This window comes from Dama dama, chromosome 4 (genome assembly GCF_033118175.1).
Source record: "Dama dama isolate Ldn47 chromosome 4, ASM3311817v1, whole genome shotgun sequence".
Lineage (NCBI taxonomy): Eukaryota > Metazoa > Chordata > Mammalia > Artiodactyla > Cervidae > Dama > Dama dama.
Window position 1 is genome coordinate 69,550,780 of NC_083684.1, and position 19,003 is coordinate 69,569,782.

A 19,003-nucleotide genomic window follows, 5' to 3' on the forward strand; every position below is an offset into this window, starting at 1 on the left:
ACGTGCAAAGCCTCCCTGGGGCAAGTGTTCTCTCTGCAGGCCTCAGCGATCTGGAGTGGAATGTCCAGTAGAATTCTCGGTGATGATGGAACTTTTCAAACATCTGCTCTGTCCAGCACCCTGGACCTGGCCACAGGACACTGCTGAGCACTTGAAACGTGGTGGGTGTGACTGAAGAACTGAACGCTTTTTTCATATACGTGTAGAGTCAATGTCTGGACCGCGTGGCTGGGCAACTACTTTATCAGCCAGTGCAGATCCAGACTGAGGGGGATCTTGTTGTCCTGTTTCTACCCCTGGAATGCCATCAGCCTAAGTGCACATGCCTGGGAAGGGATTGAGGGGGTTTCCCCAGTGGCTCAGTGGTATAAAATCCACCTGCCAATGCAAGAGACATGAGAGACGTGGGTTCCATCCCTGGGTCAAGAAGATCCCCTCGAGAAGGGAATGGCTGCCCACTCCAGGATTCGTGCCTGGAGAATCCCATGCAGAGAGGAGCCTAGTGAGCCTCACACTGTCTATGCCATTGCAAAGAGTCGGACATGACTGAATCGAATTAGCATGCACACACCCAGGCTCATATAGGTAGTGTCACCACATTGGATATCTCAAACAGAATATACTTCATCTGTTTATTTGGCCATCTAGCATTGCTTTTATTAGCTTTTATGGAAATCATTTCATTTTAAATATAGCACATGTCAATCTTAAACTTCCAGTCTATCTCTCCCCCAACCCTTCCCCTCTGTAACTCTAAGATTGTTCTCTAAGTCTACAAGGCTGTTTCAGTTTTGTAAATAAGTTCATCCTTGTAAAACGTTGCTGAATAGACATCTTATTTATTCGTTTTGTGTTTTCTTTAAACTGAATAATTTGAAGAATCAGCTGGCAGATTTTTTAATGCTTTATTGGAATTTTAGATAAAGTAAGATGATCATATTAACCAACCCAGTATGTGTGATTGATTATACCATTCCCCAAACAGTGAGATAGATACAATGGAGTCCTAGAAGAGACAGGAGATTACTTCGAGGTTGTGGGATTTTTGAAGATGATTTGGCAATCTTGGACTCCACTGTTCACCTCAGAGCTGCTGGGCTGCTTTGGAGGAGGAGGAGGAGTGTCCACGGAGGAACCCCTTTAAAAAGAGATCTAAGGCTTTGATTTGCAACACTCTGTGTGCTCACAGCCTGGGGCCAGATCAGGGTTCAGCACGGTCTTTCTTTACATTGAATTCCTCATAGATACTGGGCTCGGGGAAGGGGTGCATGGGGCTCACGGGGGTGGGAGTATTCAGTCTCTCAGAAAGGGTCCCGAGGTTCAAGTGAGCATATATCACGTCTTCTGCTGGAGAGTCCTAAGAGGAAGGAGGTGAGAATGATGGACTGAGATGCGATCTTTAAAGGCTAGGACACTGGGCATTGGAAGGGCCGATGCTATGGCAAGTGTTTGGGCTGGGAGGACTCACCACACTGCTCACTGCTCCATCTTCCTGGGGCTGTCTGTCCATAATGGCAAGATCTGCGAATGAAAAAGAGACAAGTATCTTGGGGATGAAGGCAGTTATCCCAGATCTCCGTAACTTTGGTGGGGACATCAAAGCCAGAAAAAGACAAGGGTATGCCCTCTGGTACTGGGTCTGTGTACTCCAATAAATAAATCAAAAACAAAACATTCCATCAACAAGCCCATCCATTCACGAACTGTCTCAGGAGCTTGTGCAAACCCACAGACCCATCCTACTTCTTCTGTTATGGACCATTCTCTTCTGCATATCAGCAGATTCCCTAGATCATGTAGGGGAGAAGAAAAGATGGTTGTAGTTGAAGAGAAGAACAGGGCTTGGAATGTCCCTGGTGTCCAGAGATTAAGTGTCCATCGTCCAGTGCAGGCAGCCTGGGTTCTATCCTTGGTGAGAGATCTATGATCCCATGTGTCTTGAAGCAACTATGCCTGACGTGCTGCAACAGCTGAGCGCACGATCTCTGGAGGCTGAACCACACCCCAGACGGCAATGTGGATCCCCCATGCTGCTGCAAAGACCTGATGCAGCCAAGAATAAATCAACACATATTTTCATAAAAATAACAGGGTTCTATGGGTCTCTGGATGATGTTCCCTCAGAGATAATAACACTGGAAACCAGTTTTAACCTGCAGGAAGTGAAAACCTCATTCTCTGCTATGAGCCCACCTCCCCCTGGGTCAGATGATGCTGAGCTCACCACCTTCAGGCTTACAATTTGGGATAGAACACCAGTGACAGAAAAGAGCAGCGAGGAAGATGCTGGTAGAGGTGAAGGCTATGGCAAGCCCAAGGATGATGTACAGCACGCTGGAGCGTTCTTGGGGAAACCCTGCTTCTGTCAACAAAAAAATGGAAGGTCTGGTTTTTCATTGCGTACACTGTGCCCCTACACACTGGAGTTATTGTATCCTTGCATCAAACCGTCAGCATCTGTCAACCTGATCACTTATGGTCTCCACTTCCCAGGAGATACCAAAGCATCCAGGAGAGATGCTAGCAGTGGATGAAATAAAGAGGCCTTGCAAGACCAGCAGAGGTCTCAACCAAAGTCCACTGGGCACCAATGCAGTTTTGCTCTGCTCCCTCATGTCAAGGCATGGTGTTTTTCCATGAATGGAGACCCCTTTAATCCTCAATACATTTCCCCCTCATCCAGATATACCTGGAACAGAATCCTCAAGAAGATATGACAATTTTATTTCTGAATGTGGAATGCTTTGTTCATAAAACACTAACAGAGGAATGACATATTTAAGGTGCTCCCTCAAATTCTCCACTTGTCACCCACATCCATCCCCTAAGATTCTGGTGGGGGGAGGGTAAGCATCTCCCTTAGGTGTGGGATCAGGTCACTCTGACCAATTATCTTCAATTTAGAAATTCCCAGTCCCAGGATCTCAATGCCCCCTCTGGTTCTCATGCAGACCACAGTCTCAAATGCTGACTTGAGACGGATGTTGAGAAGCTCAACATCGCAGTGCTGGGAGCTGGCAGAGCCAACACTCACACAGGACCCCTATGTCTTCTTAGAAATTTGCCGAGATAGGAGACCTTCTTGCTTACCTTCTGTGGTGTGTGCATCCATGGGGGAAGGGCAAGTACTTGTAGTGGAACCTAGGAGAAAAAAGACAGAAGGGGTGAGCCAGTAACCTTCCTCACCCCACCAAAGGAGGACTGTTCTTTCTGGAAGGTTGACCTCCTGCCTGTGCTTGACTCTGTGATCCCTCAGAGCACTGATGGGGGAGGGGAGAGCGTCTGGTTCCTCCCTGTGAATGTGTTGAGTAGACCCACCATCCTGGAGAAGAGATGGTGAAAGGAGGTGGGAAGAGTATCCCTGGTGAAGAAAGAAAACTCTAAGCAAGAGACATTATTTCTGCTCCAGGACTGTGTATCTATGTTCCTTATTTGGGAAATCACGTGTATGTCAGAGGTGCCTCTGGGAAAACATTAAGTGCAAGGGCCCAATGCAATCTCTGATCCTCCCAAATTAGCCCAGCCTCTCCTCCTCCTGGGTCTACCCTGATCCTTTTCTTTATTTGCCTGGATAGACAGGACTCTGATGAGAAGCATCCATACAGGAGGTGGAAGAGGGTTGAGATGCCACTGACCATCTCTCGTCCTGTCTGGTTCTCATTGCCTCTATTTCTCCAGAAGCCCTAAGTTTCCCCTGACACCAGCACAGGGCCCTTGAGATAGAGCACAGTGATAGAGTAAGATGTTTTGGAAAAAGCCAAACAGACTTCTTGACCAACACAAAGTGATTTCGTGTACTGTAAAGCATGGGACACTTCCTGGGGTTCTGGAAACAAGAATACTGCAGTGGGTTGCTGTTTCCTCCTTCAGGGGACCAGCTTTGGTTAGAACTCTTCTCTATGACCTGTCAGTCTTGGGCGGCCCTGCACGACATGGCTTATAGCTTCATTGAGTTACACAAGCACCTTCATCACGACAAGGCTGTGATCCACAAAGGGGAGATAGTGAAGGACAGAGGAGTCTGTCATGCTGCAGCCCACTGGGTCACAAAGAGTTGGACACAACTTAGCGACTGAACAGAAACATGAAAGCTGAGCCAGGAGGAGGGTGCTCACCTGTGACACACAGGAGCAGGGGGTCGCTGGGGTCTGACCACTAGTAGGAGAGTGAGTGAAGGAGCCGTAGCACCTGTAGGCCCCGCTGTGGGCTGGGGTCCCAGGACCCAGAGGGAACGCTGCCTGGAGTGCTCCGCGGGGGCCCCGGCCTTCAGCGAGCAGGCGCCCAAGTTTCTCCCCCTCCCTGAGCAGATGGAACTGGTCAAAGGCGGGCTCGGAGCTGCAGAGCAAGGTCACGTTCTCTCCTGACCTCACCACGGGGCCCACCTGGGCTGAGAGAGAGGGTTTCTTGGACAGACCTGGAAGGAAGAGACCCTGATATTAGAGCATAAAGTAACTCTGCTCCTAAATCTAGAATCAGAGCCCGAAGTGTGCAACAAGAGAAGCGCTGCAATGAGAGGCCACCCACCGCCAGGAGAGAAAGCCCCACAGCAAGGCATACCCAGCACAGGGAAAAATTCAAACGTAACTTTAATAATGGACTGTCATTTACTATCCTTTCTCTGAAAAGAAATATATGCATATGAATAACTAAATCAGTCTTATGTACAACAGGAATTAGCAACATTGTAAATCAACTAGACTTCAACAAAAATGAATACGAAAAAATATACTTTAAAAATCAACAAGATGTGGGGTTCTCTTGAAAGACGGAACCTATTAGGTTCTGCTGGGACCATCAGAAAACATGGTGTTGACTGAGAAGCAGACATTATGGCCGGGAGATTGCCAGCATCTCATTGGATCTTTGACCACTTCAAACTTGAGGGCGTGTTCAGCGCTGCCCTGCCCACCCCCAGGGCCTGGAAGGGACTCCTTAGTGGGGAAGGTTGGCAGGGAGAACTGCTTCCTCTTTGTGCAGAAGGACGCCTTAAACCACAAGGCTGAGCAACTTCAAGGTGTCAACCTCCGTCTTGACCACCCAGGGGACAGACTGCAAGGGCGTCTAGTACCACAGTGCTCCTGACAGAGGAAGGGAGCTCTGACGTGAAGGTGGGAAACCAACCCCTTAACCAACGATCGTTGCCTGCCTGAGCCGGGAACAGCCCGGGTCCCTGCTCTGGTACATTTTTCTCCACTGCTTGTTCTTTCATGTTCTTGCTCCTATACTCTGTCACCGGCTGTGTCTTCTCTTTAGCACATGGCGGGTACTCTGTTCTCTTTTCCTTCCGAATTCACACCTCCTCTCTCTCTCTGGCTTGTTCCCTCTCCGGAGTTTCTGAGCGTCTCTGCACGCCTGTCGTTGTCTCCCGGTACTGACGCTGGACTGGACACCAGACCTTCTGTGACACAGACAGCAGAGGGGACTGGTCTGGACACACTCACCTGTCATGACGATGTCCACGGGGTCACTGGGGGCTGACCACTCATGGGGGGAGCGGCTGAGAGAGCCTGAGCATCTGTAGGTGCCCGCACTCCCCAAGGTCATGGGGCCAATGAAGAAGTCAGCTGCGACATGCCCGCCCGTGAACGTCTCTCTATGTCTCTGGAAATGCCCTGTGCTGTTTTCCTGGTGTAGGATAAACTTGTCAAATGACAGCGATGAGTGACAGCAAAGGGTCACATGCCCTCCCTCCTGCACGAGGGGGCCTGGGTGGGCTGAGATGGATGGTTTTGTGAACACACCTAAGAGAAAAGAGGTTGTGAGCTTCAGTGGTCACCCCACCTCAGCGCTTCCACTGACATCTGAAGGTGTGAGAAATGTTCCCATGAACCAGCAGAGCCAATTACCCTTCCTGTCTGTTCCGTTGCATTCTCTCTAGCTTTGTTCTCAGGCTCTGGCCCATGCTTTTCTGTTTCTCTTTTCTCAAGACCTCCAGCCTCCTCTGTGTTTATTCTAAACTCTTTAGCTATTGAATCTGCTCTCAGCTTCATGCATGCATACTCAGTCACTTCACTCGTGTCTGACTCTGTGGGACCCCATGGACTGTAGCCCGCCAGGCTCCTCTGTCCATGAGATTATCCAGGCGAGAATACTGGAGTGGGTTGCCATGCTTTCAGCCTCTTCCCATCCCTAATTTTCATTTGAGGGGCTACGGTGGTTCTGAGGATGCATACCCTGTCTCCCTTCACATATATCTCATAACGTGGGTGATGACTGGCATCCTTGTGGTTTCTATGGGATTCTTCCCACTCCGTTGGGAAGGCAGTAGAGAAAAAATGGAACCCATCTGTGATCCCACCTCATGCCTCTAAAGACATTTTTGAGACTCCTCCCTGGGGTTCCAGCTCCTTCACAGGGCACTACAGCTCCCTACTTGGTGGCAGGTGCTGGATCAGGGTCGTTCCCATCCTCCCTGCTGGCAGGCCGTGGCTGCATCCTGTCTAACTAATGCTGAGGGATGCTACTCCTTCTTGCTCTGGGGCACGCCATCCGTCTATTCAACACCCTGAGTTTAAACTCTCAGAGTGGGATCTCTTTCACTGATTCGCTCGTGACTCGGAATCCTGAGTAGCCATGGGTGCACTGGCATGTGGACCTAGGGTAGGATTGCCTGCAGGCTCGGCCATTCCAGGCTGGCTGGACCCCTCCTACCTGTGACCACAATCTGCAGGGTGTCACTGTGTGGCGAATGGTAGCCTCCAGAACACGTGTAGGACCCAGCATGTTCTCTGGTCATCTGGCCAAGTGTGAAGGTGTTGATATGATGTCCCTGGAGCTCGGGCAAACTGGTCCCATCTCTTTTGAACAGTCTGAATATTGCAAATGGAGAACGGGAGTGACACCGAAGAGTCACAGTCTGTCCTAAGGGAACCACGGTGCTTGGCCCGGCTGACAAAGAGGGCTTCTCATATTCACCTAGGAGAGATGGAGGCACAGGCTTTGAGAGGAAAATAGGAACAGTCTCCTCTCCCCCCTGCCCTCATGGGCACTCCCCCTTCAATTCTTCCAGCTTTCCTCCCCTAAACTGCATCACCTTGATGCTCAAGGATCGGGCTTGGGGACAGACAGAGACACAGTCATCCCAGGATGGACATCATGGAGGTTCCAAGAATATGATTCTCAGAGGTGATTCTTCTCAGGAGAAGAATCATTCCTTGGGTTGACAAAATTTTGAGAAACTTTCTCTCAAAACACAAAACACTGGGGATTCCCTGTGGGTCCAGTGGTTAGGACTCAGCACTTTCTCTACCAAGGGCCTGGGTTGATCCCTGATCAGGGAACTAAGATCCTGCAAGCTGCACAATGCTGGCTAAAGAAAACACCACAGAGAAATTGATGCATGGAAAAGAAGTAAAAGGACTTCCCTGTTGCATCTGTTGTAGTTCAAATGGTAGAAAATCTTCCGGCAATGCAGGAGAGCAGGGTACAATCTCTCAGCTGGGAAGATCCCCTGGGCAAGGAAATGGCAACCCCCTCCAGTATTCTTGCCTGGAGAATCCCATGGACTGAGGAGCCTGGTGAGCTACAGATCATGCGGTCGGGAAGAGTTGGATATGACTGAGTAATTTATAGTAACACAACTAAGAAGTGAAAAAGCCACGTGACTGAAAAGAACGAAGGAAACCATGAACCCCGCTCCTTTGTTAGCTAGCCTCCATCAAATGTGGGACCAGGTCCAGGTGGCCCTGCCTGATGCCCAGCCTCCCCTGGGGTCAGGTCTAGCAGGAGGTCCTGCAGATCCTGTTGTGAAGGGCCGGTTGGAAATGCCACCTTGTGGGAGAGGGGTCTGTGGGCTGCAGCCCTTCGCTCCCTCTGATGATAGAAATGGCACTCAGGGGGCCTAGCCCCCAGCTCCCAGACTTCACGCTGTCCCTTCTGGTCCAGAGCCCAGAGCTGTGTTAACCTCTGGGGAGAGTGAAAGTGAGTATCAATGCCAATAGAGGACCTGGGATCCACAGGGAACGTGGCTCTCAGTGTACTGACAGGGGTCTCACCCTGACCCCACTGTCATCTGCCTCAGCCCCGCCTGCTCTGCTGAACACAGAAATAAGGGGTGGGGAGGACTCACCCACAGCTGCCCAGATCCTCAGACTCACACAGAATCCTAGAAGGAAAAGCCCGTCAGAGATGGCTTGTCCTGATGGACCCCACGCTCCTTGCACCCTCATCCAGGGAAGCTGGTCAGTGGTGTGAAGACCCCTGATTTCCACCATAAACCTCCCTACCGGGTTTTTCAGGACTTACCGAGACTCAGGAGGCTGAGGAGTGTGGGCCACATGGCTCTGCTTCTGTGAGGCAGGAGGCAGGACTGAGCAAAGCTGACCGAGTCACAGGATGCAGAAGGCGGGCGGTGCTGTTCATACAGTCAGCGTGGTGCCTGTCACAGGGTAAGATGGGCAGCCTCCTCTCACGCCAGGGATGGAAGTCTGTCTGAGCCTCTTCACTGAGCAGGCCTCGTGACCCGAGGGTCAGTTTTGTTTCCCTAAACCCTATGGACTTAGGAGGATTTTAACAGGTCTTGCTGCCTTCAGGAAGTAGTAACGCTGTCAGTGTATACCATTTTGGTGGTGGTGGTTTAGTCGCAAAGTGGTGTCCAACCCCTGCAACCCAATGTATCCCACCGGGCTCCTCTGTCCATGGGACTGCCCATGCAAGAAATCTGGAGTGGGTTACCATTTCCTTCTCCAGGGGATTTTCCTGACCCAGGCATCAAACCCAGGTCTCCTGCTTTGCAGGGGGATTCTTTACCAACTGAGAGGCTTAATTTCTATGAATATCTTGTTTGAACAAAGACTGACTCAGTTCCTTTCCTTCTTTTGATGACGAGTTCTACTTCAGTTGTGCAGGTCTGGGAATTCCCTGGTGGTCCAGTGGCTACTGCCTGACTTCACTGCTGAACAACCAAGTTCAATTCCTGGTTGGGGAACTAAGATGAGAACCCCCAAGCCATGAAGCCCAGCAAAAAAAAAAAAAAAAATTACAGGGTTACTAACTGTTTACTCTGTAATGGTAACCACAGGAGAAAAAAAAAAAAAAAACACCACACTGATTTATTTTCAGCAAAGATTTCTAAGGCCTCTCTGCTCTTGAATATAAAAGAATATTTTTTTCAATCATGTAACCTGGAATTCATTTTCCTGGTTGACATGTTGTTACTCATTCTCTATAAAACAAACCATGGGGTTCAGTGCAGAGAAAACAAATATAATTAATATGTATCCTCAAACAGAATGTCCAAGAATTCCAATAATCCTCTCATGCTTTTACTTAGGAGATGGTATGTTGCCCTGATAAAACAAAAATGCTTTAAAAGATGTTCTTCATAAGAAAGATAGCCCTTCTGAAGAAATCCACTATATACCAGGGAGGATGCTTTCCCCAATTTCATGATAAATGTCATTACCCGTAACTCTTTGCAGTAGAGAAATCACAGGTGCCCACTTCGTATTTCATGCTCAGTGCAGGTTGCCAATTAAGGACTCATTAATAGAGACTTTGGTTCTGCATTCTTATAAGAGAAGGAGACATGCGTATTATGGCTCTTTGAACATTTTGTAAAAATTCTGAGGTGGAGTATAGGTGATTAAGAAACTAACAACTAGTTTCAGGTGTACAACAAGGTGATTCAGTTATACACAGACATGCGTCTATTGCTTTTCAAATTCTTCTCTCAATTAGCTAGTTATGGAATATTAAGCAGAGTTCCCTGTGCTATCCAGTAGGTCCTTGTCGGTCATCCATTTTAAATAAAGCCGTGTGTATATGTCAAAGCCAAACTGCCAATCTATCCTTCACCCCACCCACCATCCCACCTGGTAACCATAAGGTCATTCTTTGCGAATCTGCTTTGTAAATAAGCTCACTTTTCTTAGATATCACCAGTAAGCGATATCATGTGACATTTGTCTTCTCCTGACTATTCTTTTTATCTGAAATTATTTCCTGACTATGAGTGGAAACTTTGCACACACACACTCTTTCTGTCTCTCTTCCTTTCCAATCCAAGGACCACAAGTGTACACACACAAAATATGTGTGTAAGATGATTGTGGGTTTTTTTTTGGAGAGCGTGGAATTGTTTTGCCAGAAAAGGTGGACAACTTTGCTTTGTACATAAAAATGTGTAAAGGAGAGACTTCCAAGCTCCAGAATGCTTGAGTGAGGCACGTGTCCTCAACAATCAGTTCCAAACCAGGACAAAATTTTCCATCTGTTTCAGGATTCCAAGGGCAGACACACACCCAGGTCAGCATTTGTTCATGGACATGATAGAACCTCAGTAAGGGCAGTGATTCTGCACCAATTTGCTAGGGGTGGGGATGTTTAGATTAGTTATGCTCCCTAGGTAATAAATCTGGTCTCCCCTTGATTTTTAGGTATGTAAGGGAGTAAGAGTACAGTCAGGGTTCTTAAATTTCATTTTATTTACTTAATATCATGCTTCAAAATTGATGTGTATTCTTTGTCATTTCAGTTTGTGCATTTTTACTGCCATGTACTCTTTCATTGCAGGTATACAAATCACAAATTTTTTTAAATTAAAAAAAATTTATTGAAGTATAGTTCATATCTGCTGTGCAGCAAATTGATTCAGCTTGACAAATGTATTCTTTTCCATTATGATTTACAGCAAGATGCTGAATAGAATCCCCTTTGTCATCCTGTAGGACCTCATTGTTTATATATTTTATGTATAAATAGATTTCATCTGCGAATCCCAAACTCCCAATCCATCCCTCCTTGGCAACCACAAACCTGCTCTCTATGTTTGTGATTCTGTTTCTGTTGCACAGATACGTGCCTTTTAGATTCCACAGATGGGTGATATCACATGATAATTGTCTTTCTCTTTCTGTCTTACTTCACTTACTATGTTAATCTTCAGGTCCACCCATGCTGCCGCAAATCTCATGGCTTAATTTTTTAAATGTCTGAGTAGTATTCCATTGTGTGTGTGTATAGGCATATACAACATCCTCTTTATCCATTCATCTGTCGATTGACATCTAGGCTGTTCCCATGTCTTGGCTATTGTACATTGTGCTGCTATGAACAGAAGGATGCATGAATCTTTTCTTTTTTTTTCTTCATTTATTTTTATTAATTGGAGGCTAATTACTTTACAATACTGTAGTGGTTTTTGCCATACATTGACATGAATCAGCCATGGATTTACATGTGTTCCCCATCCTGAACCTCCCTCCCACATCCCTCCCCATCCCATCCCTCTGGCTCTTCCCAGTGCACCAGCCCAGAGCACTTGTCTCATGCATCCAACCTAGACTGGCCATCTGTTTCACACTTGATAATATATATGTTTCGATGCTGTTCTCTCAGATTATCCCACCCTTGCCTTCTCCCATAAAGTCCAAAAGTCTGTTCTATACATCTGTGTCTCTTTTTCTGTCTTGCATATAGGTTTATCATTACCATCTTTCTAAATTCCATATATATGCATTAGTATACTGTATTGGTGTTTATCTTTCTGTCTTACTTCACTCTGTATAATGGGCTCCAGTTTCATCCATCTCATTTGAACTGATTCAAATGTGTTCTTTTTAATGGCTGAGTAATATTCCATTGTGTATGTGTACCACAGCTTTCATTTTTATATTTTTTTCCCAATTATTTTTATTAGTTGCAAGCTAATTACTTTACAATATTGTAGTGGTTTTTGCCATACATTGACATGAATCAGACATGGATTTACATGTGTTCCCCATCCTGAACCACCCTCCCACCTCACTCCTCATCCCATCCCTCTGGGTCATCCCAGTGCACTAGCCCCGAGCACTTCTCTCATGCATCCAGCCTGGCCTGGCGATCTGTTTCACACTTGATAATAAACATGTTTTGATGCCGTTCTCTCAGATCATCCCATCCTCGCCTTCTCCCGTAGAGTCTAAAGGTCTGTTCTATACATCTCGGTCTCTTTTTCTGTCTTGTATATAGGGTTATGGTTATCATCTTTCTAAATTCCATATATATGCGTTAGTATACTGTATTGGTGTTTATCTTTCTGGCTTACTTCACTCTGTATAATGGACTCCAGTTTTATCCATCTCATTAGAACTGATTCAAATGAATTCTTTTTAATGGCTGAGTAATATTCCATGGTGTATATGTACCAGAGCTTCCTTATCCATTCGTCTGCTCATGGGCATCTAGGTTGCTTCCATGTCCTGGCAATTATAAACAGTGCTTCGAATAACATTGGGGTACATGTGTCTCTTTCAGTTCGGGTTTCCCCATGTGTATGCCCAGGAATGGGATTGTTGGGTCATATGGCAGTTCTATTTCCAGTATTTTAAGGAATCTCCACACTGTTCTCCATAGTGACTGTACTAGTTTGCATTCCCACCAACAGTGTAAGAGGGTTTCCTTTTCTCCACACCCTCCCCAGCAATTATTGCTTGTAGACATTTGGATAGCAGCCATTCTGACTGGCCTCTAATGCTACCTCATTGAGGTTTTGATTTGCATTTCTCTGATAATGAGTGATGTTGAGCATCTTTTCATGTGCTTGTTAGCCATCTGTATGCCTTCTTTGGAGAAATGTCTGTTTAGATCTTTGGCCCATGTTTTGACTGGGTCATTTATTTTTCTGAAATTGGCTGCAGGAGTGGGTGTATAATTTTGTGATTAATTCTCTGTTGATTCATTTGCTATTATTTTCTCCCAATCTGAGGGCTGTCTTTTTAACTTGCTTATAGTTTCCTTTGTTGTGCAAAAGCTTTTAAGTTTAATTAGGTCCCATTTGTGTATTTTTGTTTTTATTTCCAATATTCTGGGAGGTGGGTCATAGAGGATCCTGCTGTGATTTATGTCGGAGAATGTTTTGCCTATGTTCTCCTCTAGGAGTTTTATAGTTTCTAGTCTTACATTTGGATCTTTAATCCATTTTGAGTTTATTTTTGTGTATGGTGTTAGAAAGTGTTCTAGTTTCATTCTTTTACAAGTGGTTGACCAGCTTTCCCAGCACCACTTGTTGAAGACGTTGTCTCTTTTCCATTGTATTCCTTGCCTCCTTTGTCAAAGATAAGGTGTCCATAGGTTCGTGGATTTATCTCTGGGCTTTCTATTCTGTTCCATTGATCTATATTTCTGTCCTTGTGCCACGACCATATGGTCTTGATTACTGTGGCTTTGTAGTAGAGTCTGAAGTCAGGCAGGTTGATTCCTCCAGTTCAATTCTTCTTTCTCAAGGTTGCTTTGGCTATTTGAGGTTTTTTGTTTTTCCATACAAATTGTGAAATTATTTTTTCTAGTTCTGTGAAGAATACCGTTGGTAGCTTGATAGGGATTGCATTGAATCTATAGATTGCTTTGGGTAGTATACTCATTTTCATAATATTGATTCTTCCAATCCATGAACACGGTATGTTTTTCCATCTGTTTGTGTCCTCTTTGATTTCTTTCATCAGTGTTTTATAGTTTTCTATGAATAGGTCTTTTGTTTCTTTAGGTATGTATACCCCTAAGTATTTTATTCTTTTTGTTGCAATGATGAATGGTATTGTTTCCTTAATTTCTCTTTCTGTTTTCTCTTTGTTAGTGTATAGGAATGCAAGGGATTTCTGTGTGTTAATTTTATATCCTGCAACTTACTATATTCATTGATTAGCTGTAGAAATTTTCTGGTAGAGTCTTTAGGGTTTTCTATGTAGAGGATCATGTCATCTGCAAACAGTGAGAGTTTCACTTCTTCTTTTCCTATCTGGATTCCTTTTACTTCTTTTTCTGCTCTGATTGCTGTGGCCAAAACTTCCAACACTATGTTGAATAGTAGTGGTGAGAGTGGGCACCCTTGTCTTGTTCCTGATTTCAGGGGGAATGCTTTCAATTTTTCACCATTGAGGGTGATGCTTGCTGTGGGTTTGTCATATATAGCTTCTATTATGTTGAGGTATGTTCCTTCTATTCCTGCTTTCAGGAGAGTTTTAATCATAAATGAGTGTTGAGTTTTGTCAAAGGCTTTCTCTGCATCTATTGAGATAATCATATGGTTTTTATCTTTCAATTTGTTAATGTGGTGTATTACATTGATTGATTTGTGGATATTAAAGAATCCTTGCATTCCTGGGATAAAGCCCACTTGGTCATGGTGTATGAGTTTTTTAATATGTTGTTGGATTCTGTTTGCTAGAATTTTGATAAGGATTTTTGCATCTTTGTTCGTCAGTGATATTGGCCTGTAGTTTTCTTTTTTTGTGGCATCTTTGTCAGGTTTTGGGATTAGGGTGATGGTGGCCTCATAGAATGAGTTTGGAAGTTTACCTTCTTCTGCAATTTTCTGGAAGAGTTTGAGTAAGATAGAATTTAGAATAATGATAATAAAAATGATCCAAAATCTGGGACAAAAATGGAGTTACAGATAAATAGCCTGGAGACAAAGATTGAAAAGATTCAAGAAATGTTTAATAAAGACCTAGAAGAAATAAAAAAGAGTCAATTAAAAATGAATAATGCAATGAATGAGATCAAAAACACTCTGGAGAGAACCAAGAGTAGAATAACAGAGAAAAAAGATAGAATAAGTGAGGTAGAAGATAAAATGTTAGAAATAGATGTAGCAGAGAGGAAAAAAGAAAAAAGAATAAAAAGAAATGAGGACAACCTCAGGGACCTCTGGGACAATGTGAAATGCCCCAACATTTGAATCATAGGAGTCCCAGAAGAAGAAGACAAAAAGAAAGGCCATGAGAAGATACTCGAGGAGATAATAGCTGAAAACTTCCCTAAAATGCGGAAATAAATAGCCACCCAAGTCCAAGAAACCCAGAGAGTCCCAAACAGGATAAACCCAAGGTGAAACACCCCAAGACACATATTAATCAAATTAACAAAGATCAAACACAAAGAACAAATATTAAAAGCAGTGAGGGAGAAACAACAAATAACACACAAAGGGATTCCCATAAGGATAACAGCTGATCTATCAATAGAAACCCTCCAGGACAGAAGGGAATGGCAGGACATACTGAAAGTAATGAAAGAGAATAACCTACAACCTAGATTACTGTACCCAGCAAGGATCTCATTCAGATATGAAGGAGAATTCAAAAGCTTTACAGATAAGCAAAAGATGAGAGAATTCAGCACCACCAAACCAGCTCTTCAACAATTGCTAAAGGATCTTCTCTAGACAGGAAATGCAGAAAGGTTGTATAAACGTGAACCCAAAACAACAAAGCAAATGGCAACGGGACCACACCTATCAATAATTACCTTAAATGTAAATGGGTTGAATGCCCCAACCAAAAGACAAAGATTGGCTGAATGGATACAAAAACAAGACCCCTATATATGCTGTCTACAAGAGACCCACCTCAAAACAAGAGACACATACAGACTAAAAGTGAAGGGCTGGAAAAAAATATTTCACACAAACGGAGACCAAAAGAAAGCAGGAGTCGCAATACTCATATCAGATAAAATAGACTTTCAAATAAAGGATGTGAAAAGAGACAAAGAAGGACGCTACATAATGATCAAAGGATCAATCCAAGAAGAGGATATAACAATTATAAATATATATGCACCTAACATAGGAGCACCGCAATACGTATGGCAAACGCTAATGAGAATGAAAGAGGAAATTAATAGTAACACAGTAATAGTGGGAGACTTTAATACCCCACTCACAAGTATGGATACATCAACTAAACAGAAAATTAACAAGGAAACACAAACCTTAAATGACACAATGGATCAGCTAGACCTAATTGATATCTATAGGACATTTCACCCCAAAACAATCAACTACACCTTTTTCTCAAGTGCACACGGAACCTTCTCCAGAATAGATCACATCCTGGGCCACAAATCTGGTCTTGGAAAATTCAAAAAAATTGAAATCATTCCAGTTATCTTTTCTGATTACAGTGCAGTAAGATTAGATCTCAATTACAGGGAAAAAATTGTTAAAAATTCAAACATATGGAGGCTAAATAACACCCTTCTGAATAACCAAGAAGTCATAGAAGAAATCAAAAAAGAAATCAAAATATGCATAGAAATGAATGAAAATGAAAACACAACTACCTAAAACGTATGGGACACTATAAAAGCAGTGCTAAAGGGAAGGTTCATAGCATTACAGGCTTACCTCAAGAAACAAGAAAAAAGCCAAATAAATAACCTAACTCTACACCTAAAGCAATTTGAGAAGGAAGAAATGAAGAACCCCAGGGTTAGTAGAAGGAAAGAGATCTTAAAAATTAGGGCAGAAATAAATGCAAAAGAAACTAAAGAGACCATAGCAAAAATCAACAAAGCTAAAAGCTGGTTTTTTGAAAAAATAAACAAAATTGACAAACCATTAGCAAGACTCATTAAGAAACAAAGAGAGAAGAACCAAATTAACAAAATTAGAAATGAATATGGAGAGATCACAACAGACAACACTGAAGTACAAAGGATCATAAGAGACTACTACCAGCAGCTCTATGCCAATAAAATGGACAACTTGGAAGAAATAGACAAATTCTTAGAATAGGTTCATTCTTTTACAAGTGGTTGACCAGTTTTCCCAGCACCACTTGTTGAAGACGTTGTCTTTTTTCCATTGTATATTCTTGCCTCCTTTGTCGAAGATAAGGTGTCCATATGTATGTGGATTTCTTCTGGGCTTTCTGTTTTGTTCCATTGATCTATATTTCTGTCTTTGTGCCACTACCGTACTGTCTTGATGACTGTGGCTTTGTAGTAGAGCCTGAAGTCAGGCAGGTTGATTCCTCCAGTTCAGTTTTTCTTTCTCAAGGTTGTTTTGGCTATTCAAGGTTTTTTGTATTTCCATACAAATTGTGAAATTATTTGTTGTAGTTCTGTGAGGAATCACGTTGGTAGCTTGATAGGGGTTGCATTGAATCTATAGATTGCTTTGGGTAGTATCCTCATTTTCACAATATTGATTCTTCCAATCCATGAACACGATATATTTCTCCATCTCTATGTGTCCTCTTTGATTTCTTTCATCAGTGTTTTATAGTTTTCTATGTATAGATCTTTTCTTTCTTTTGGTAGATATACTCCTAAGTATTTTAATCTTTTTGTTGCGATGGTGAATGTTATTGTTTCCTTAACTTCTCTTTCTGTTTTCTCATTGTTAGTGTATAGGAATGCAAGGGATTTCTGTGTGTTAATTTTATATCCTGCAACTTTACTATATTCATTGATTAGCTCTAGTAATTTTCTGGCAGAGTCTTTAGGGTTTTCTATGTAGAGGATCATGTCATCTGCAAACAGTGAGAGTTTTACTTCTTCTTTTCTTATCTGGATTCCTTTTATTTCTTTTTCTGCTCTGATTGCTGTGGCCAAAACTTCCAAAACTATGTTGAATAGTAGTGGTGAGACTGGGCACCCTTGTCTTGTTCCTGATTTTAGAGGAAATGCTTTCACCTAAATTTTTCACCATTGAGGATAATGTTTGCTGTGCGTTTGTCATATATAGCTTTTATTATGTTGAGATATGTTCCTTCTATTCCTGCTTTCTGGAGAGTTTTTATCATAAATGGATGTTGACTTTGTCAACGGCTTTCTCTGCATCTATTGAGATAATCATATGGATTTTATCTTTCAATTTGTTAATGTGGTGTATTACATTGATTGATTTGCAGATGTGAAGGAATCCTTTTATTCCTGGGATAAAGCCCACTTGGTCATGATGTATGATCTTTTTAATATGTTGTTGGATTATGTTTGCTAGAATTTGGTTAAGGAGTTTTGCATCTATGTTCATCAGTGATATTGGCCTGTAGTTTTCTTTTTTGGTGTCATCTTTGTCTGGTTTTGGAATTAGGGTGATGGTGGCCTCATAGAATTAGTTTGGAAGTTTGCCTTCTGCAATTTTCTGGAAGAGTTTGAGTAAGATAGGTATTAGCTCTTCTCTAAATTTTTGGTAGAATTCAGCTGTGAAGCCATCTGGTCCTGGGCTTTTGTTTGCTGGAAGATTTCTGATTACAGTTTTGATTTCCATGCTTGTGATGGGTCTGTTAAGATCTTCTATTTCTTCCTGGTTCAGTTTTGGAATGTTATACTTTTCTTAGATTTTGTCCACTTCTTCCAAGTTGTCCATTGTATTGGCATAGAGCTGCTGGTAGTAGTCTCTTATGATCTGTTGTATTTCAGTGTTGTCTGTTGTGATCTCTCCATTTTCATTTCCAATTTTGTTGATTTGGTTCTTCTCCCTTTGTTTCAAATCTTTTCAAGCTTTAGTTTTTTTCCAGGTATATGCTTGGGATTGGAATTCTTCAATCATATGGAAGCTCAGTATTTAGGTTTTTTTTGAGGAACTTTCATATTGTTTTCCACAGTGGTTGAACAAGCTTACACTCCCCCAACAGTGTAAGAGTGTTTCCCTCTTCTCCCCATGCTCTCCAGCATCTATTATTCATCAACTCTTTAATGACGGCCATTCTGATCGGTATCAGGTGGCACCTCATTGCAGTGTCAGTTGGCCTTTCTCTACTAATGAGCAATGCTGAGCATCTTTTCATATGCCTGTTATCCATCTGCATATCTTCCTTTTTTTCCATTTATTTTTATTAGTTGGAGGCTAATTACTTCCTTTAAACCACAGATATCAATTGTGAGAGTGACACATTCCAATTTTGTCTAAAATGAAATACACCTCTGCCAATGTCTCATGAATGTGCTCTGAGTCCAACCTATTGTTGCTTGTCATTGGGGAGAGTGATGAGGTCTTCAGGAAAGGAATAGTGACTTTTTTGGAAAGCCAGCAGACCAACCAGATGGTGCACTTGTGCCCCAGGAATCATCTCATCTGGATTAGACAGGCTTTTTTTGAAGGGGAGGGATGGTCAAACAGTGTTTACTGAATGTAAAATAACTGTAGCCCATGGGGAAGAAAATTCCTAGGAGAGGAGAGAAAAATACAGGTTAAATACCCACCTGAGAACTCACACTTTCACACAGACACACACACTCTAAAAAGCGAGGAGACATAGCTGGCTGTTGCCAATTTTCAATTAATTAATTAATG

General features: G+C 43.2%; 1 pseudogene; it reads right to left on the minus strand.

The window, feature by feature from the left end:
• Positions 1–896: 896 nt before the first annotated feature.
• On the minus strand, positions 897–8,294 carry LOC133052240 (putative killer cell immunoglobulin-like receptor-like protein KIR3DX1; annotated as a pseudogene).
• Positions 8,295–19,003: the final 10,709 nt, after the last annotated feature.